The sequence below is a fragment of the Mus caroli genome, unplaced genomic scaffold (assembly GCF_900094665.2).
Source record: "Mus caroli unplaced genomic scaffold, CAROLI_EIJ_v1.1 scaffold_9520_1, whole genome shotgun sequence".
In the NCBI taxonomy this organism is placed as follows: domain Eukaryota; kingdom Metazoa; phylum Chordata; class Mammalia; order Rodentia; family Muridae; genus Mus; species Mus caroli.
The window spans coordinates 49,168-54,333 of record NW_018388967.1 but is presented as its reverse complement, the minus strand read 5'-3'; the positions used below and the strand labels follow the sequence as shown (position 1 = coordinate 54,333).

The following is a 5,166-nucleotide window of genomic DNA, read 5'->3' as shown; positions in this document are numbered from 1 at the left end:
ATGAATGAGAAAAGATTATCTATCTACTCTAGTGTTCACAGTCAGCCCACACTGGGGAAGGGACCCAAGACCTTTGGGGGAGCCCAGAAGATCATGTATGAATCCCAGACATTGTAACAAGAAGCTATAAATTTGATTGGATCCAAAACCTTGGATACTTCAAGATGTTAGAGATGCCAGAGCCATGAGATAACTGAAGAAAGCTGCTCACAGGGAGTGGCAGCAGCCAAGTGAAAGATGTTTGTTGTAATCAACAAAGATGAAAGGACTGGAAATCCGAAGAGTGTTTTGACATCAAACATGAAGATATAGAGTTTGGAGTTCACCTAGTTGGATTTCTGTCTTGCTTTGGTCCAATATTTTCTCACTAAAATGTTTTGGAATGGTAGTCTATATTCTGTGATGTTGGAAGTATGCTTTTTTTAATTTTTATCTTTATAGGGGATTACAGGTAAGAAATTACATCAGTTTCCAGAAGAGTCTTTGAACTTTAAACATTGTTAAGACTGTGATATAGTATGGGAACTTTTGAAGTTACACTATATCTATTTTGCATTATGCCATGAGTAATTCTGGCCCCCACAGACTCATATGTTTGAATGAGCCTATGTGGGCCAGGGAATGGAATGTGGTCATTTGGATATTCTTGGCCCATGGGAAGTGGCACCATTAGGAACCATGATCTTGTTGGAATAGGTGTGCCCTTGTTGGATTAAGTGTGTCACTGTGTGAGCAGCCTTTGAAGTCTCTTAGTGCTTGAGTTCTACCCAGTGCAGGAGAGAGCCTCCTCCTGGCTGCTTTCAGAAGGCAGTCCAAGTCAGCCACTTGCCAATTAAGATGTAGAACTCTTAGGTGATCCAGAACCATGTCTGCCTACATGCTGCCATGCTTCCTGCCATGATGATAATGGACTAAACTTCTGACACTTAATTCAGCCCCAATTAAATGTTTGCCTTTAAAAGAGTTACCTTGGTCATGGGGTCTCTTCACAGCAATGGAAACCCTAGGTACAACATCATCTTTTAGAATCTGTTGGGCTAGAGAAGTGGGTCCTTGGCTCTCCATTTGTACAAGCATTACAACTGTGTCCTCTACCTGTACAGTTCCAGGTTTGCAAACAACTCCCCACAGAAATCAGATCTACATGTGTATTCTCATTCTTATGACCTTTTCTTCTGTTGGACAGATTTCAGTCCTTTACACCCGTTTCACATGGACACATGACTCTATTTTACTAAATATTAAAACACTTTTAGAATTTGGTTATGTTGGTTTTAGCTCTGTTGTGTGTAGCTTTTGCTACCCCACTTAAGCTCCAGGAATGGCCCACACTACCAGCCTCTGCCCAGCGAATATTGTATCTGTGGATGAAAAACACAGACACACACAGTTGTTCAATTTCAACTTGCCTTGTTGGCATAATTGTTGGGCCACCTATCTTCCTCAGCTAGTGTGGTCTTCCCAGAACTTTCAGCTCAGCACCCTAAATCTGTCTTCAACCTTAGTTGCTCAGCGACCTTCAGTTCCAGCTCAACATCCCCAACCTCCCACCCATAGAAGCAGCCTGTGACCACTCCATCCAAGATCTCACATGGCTGGTTGGCTCTTTTCTTTCTGAAGTGCACCAAACTCTCCCTTTCTCTCTCTCCTGTGTCTGTTGGCTTGCCTGTGGGGACCCAGAAGTTCCGACTATTCCTTCCACCCAGCAACTGTGCCATGGCTTCTTTACTGATAGATCAAGAACAAATTGGGGATTAGGACCTAAGCACCAGAACCACCCCTACATAGCTCTTATATTGTAATCATCAGAGATGTCCATGTTCTTAACATCTTGCATGCTCACTAAGAAGTAAAGAAATTATATTTTGGATCTATTCTGTATGAGATAAAGGTATGTACATTGTAAACTGCTTTTCACGGACTAATTTTATGGGTAGGCGTTATAATGTTTGCTGTATACCATAGGCTGACCTAGCAGTCAGTATGTAGCCCAGGCTGATCTTGAACTGCTGCAGATTCATAAATGCTGGGATTACAACATTGCCCATCAAACTGCCATTAGCCTTAATGTTGTAAGGTATAACAACATTAAATTATATATTCTAATAATACATGTCCCTTTCTTAAGAATTCTGCCATCAAACAATCTTGAGACTAGTTGTGCTTTTCTAGGCAGGTAGAAAGTGGATTCTTAGCATCATACTATTCTACCATGCCCATCTTTTAGCTTTTCATTAGAACTTGGAAAAATACTGGAGGTAATGCACCATATTGAACTAAGGACAAGGAGGCCAAGGTGCTGATAGCACATAATAGGTTCCATTGGTAGAAGCCACCCAGGTTTCATAGCCTTGCCATGTGGCAGGGCATTTGTGACACAGAAAACAACACTGCTTTGAGACCAGGAGAATCCAGGTCAATAAAGTGCCATAACTGCAATCCTCAGCATACTATATTGTTGTTATGCTAGTGAGGCTCCTGTCTGCTCTGAGCTGTTTCAGTGTCACTCCCAAAGGGATGCTGCACAATGTAGGGGCTATTCAGCAAAGCTGCCCATCAGCTCACTGCAGTTCCTCCCCAGGATAAACAGAAAAATCCAAACAGATCTTGCAGGGACGAGGGTTGAACTGCTCTCTCTGCAGTTGGGCACAGTGCCTGAAAGGAACCCAAGTATGCCTCAGCTTCTTCCCTGGTCCAAGAGTGAAATTCTGCAGACTGAAGCAAGAGATAAGCCAGGCTGTGGGTCTCTGAGATGCTGCTCTTTGCCTTAAACTATAGCCTTAGTGTTTTATAATATAGGTTGGAGACTACTACTGTATTGTGAGAAATATTAGAAAAATGAACCCACAAACTCTCAGTGGGGCTAGGCAATACTCCTGCACTCCTGTTGCCAACAACACCTCTCTATAGCTAGCCCCTGTGCCAGGTGATCTCACTTGTTTGGTCTCTTGTCCTGCCAACTCGACAGCCCTGCAAGGCCACATGGCTTTCACAAGGCCTTCTCTCAGACAGAGCCCGCAAGTTCCTCTCACTTCCACACAATGCCCCCCACACCACTGGTTTGCCATCTCAACACCTAATTATCCAGTAAAATCAAGACTCTTAATGCTTAATTAGCCTATCAGAATTATGTATCAATAATAATACAATTTACAAGATGCCAATACAAAATTTCAGAGCCAAATGATAGTGATAAAGCTTTAACCCAATTTGTTATGCTAACCTTTTGATAACACCATGTCTGCCTCCATTCTGGTTCTCTCTCTCCTACTCAGACCTCTCTCCCTGTCTCCTCAATTCCTTGCTCTCTTCCTTTCTCCTGTACAATCAGAAGCCTCCCACTGCCCTAATGTGATTGGACAGGGAAAGTCCTACAACACCATTGTGGTTATATCCTCTGTCAACTTGTCACAAATTCAAATTACCTGAATAAGTAGGCTTACCTGAATAATTGTTCTGTCTTGTGGTCAGTACTGTTCCAGAAGATAGTGAGGTGAGTTTTCTCTTTTTCTTTCTCTATCTTTCTCACTCCCTGTCAACCTTTCTTCTCCCTTACCCTCTTCTGTCTCTCTCTCCTTCTCACCCTCCCCACTTCTCTTTGTGATGTAATCTTTCAATGTCTCTCTAAATCTCCCATGAACCCTAAATCTGAAACATTTCGCTCCCTTGATACATGCATCTGTAACACTAAATGTTAAGATATTTCTAAGCCTTGGCTCTGGTGTTCTTGGCTCTTTTGCCCTTTTCAGCAGGAATCTCGGTATTGCTAAATGAGGAAGAACACACAAATAAATGCTTCAGTTACTCTTTACACTCATTCTTCTATGAAGTAAAAATACACATATTACACATTTCTGTGCCCCAATGTTCTAATATACATAGTCATCAAGTTAATCAAGGCTTTTAAAAATAGCTTTGCCTCTTTTATAAAACAAAATTTAAAAAATGCTCCTAGATTATCTGAGACCTTCTCAGAGTGTCTAGAAAGCTGGAAGAAGAGGTTTTTATCAGCCTCCCACTCCACTGTGTCATCATATGATTTTGAATCCCTTGCTTACTTGGGGAAAACAATGGAACTGATACCATTACCAGGAAGCTAGAGCTACAATTAAGAAGAAACTATAGCCCCTAAGTGGCATGCCACAAAAGCCATCAAAGCACCAGCCTTATCCTCCTTCCTGCACTAGCCATCAGCAGTAGTAAAATGCCTTGGCAGGATCTGTTCGAAATCCTGTCAAAATGACAACACCAAGACATCTCAGCCTCCAGCCTTCACAGCCTTCACATGGACACAGATGTCCATGGTTGTGCATTTCCTTTCCCACCTCAGCAGGAGCTGTTCCACAGGAGCTGTACACAGTGGCAGCACCTCCTCTCTAGCTCCACACCACCCACAACAGCCCCACAGAAATTGCATCTCAGCAAAATCAGGTTGCAGCCTGGAAGAATTTTTCACCCTTAGGCCAATGCAGGGAAATGGGCGGGGGGTAGGGGGGACGGGACTACCAATCACTGGCCAAGAAAACCGATCAATCCCTGAGCTTCCTACAAAAACCCACCAATCCATTAGCAGGAAAACCACCAATCCCCGAACAGGAAAGAACACCAACTCTAAGCTTGAAATTACGTGAACAGTTTGTGGAGAGGCACAGAGAAGAAACCCATATACCTTATTCTTACCCATTTGGCTTCTACAAACATCATACTCCTTCTTGAAAAAGGATTGCCTAAGACAATAGCAGCTTTTGGCTTGAGAAACTTCCCAAATGACATAAACTGTTGGGAGCTATTAAGGCAACACTATTGTCCTGATCTCTGAATTGGGCCNCCCCCCCCCCCAGAAGAAAAGAGGGTCAAAAGGGGGCCACCGGATGCACCACTCCGAGAACAACCACAGATCATTCCAGCCCTAAGTCAGCGCTGGATGTCCTGACCTCAAGATGTACCCTGACACCGCCAAGTTCCTGCTTCCCCGTGTAGTCGCCAAAAGAAAAATTTCCCGCTGCCCCATCCCTCCTGCTGAGGTGAATTTCCTTTGCCCCATTCCTCCTGCTGAAAGGCACTTCCCCTTTTGCTTGTGTATTTAAACCTCGGGCCTGACTAATACATTGGGGCTTGATGCAATCCAGAACGGTTTCCGTGTCGTTATTCGCACAAGGCCCCCAT

At 43.5% G+C, this 5,166-nt stretch overlaps 1 pseudogene; it reads left to right on the top strand.

The window, feature by feature from the left end:
• Positions 1-5,166, top strand: part of LOC110287872 — a 5,907-nt pseudogene continuing 741 nt past the window's right edge.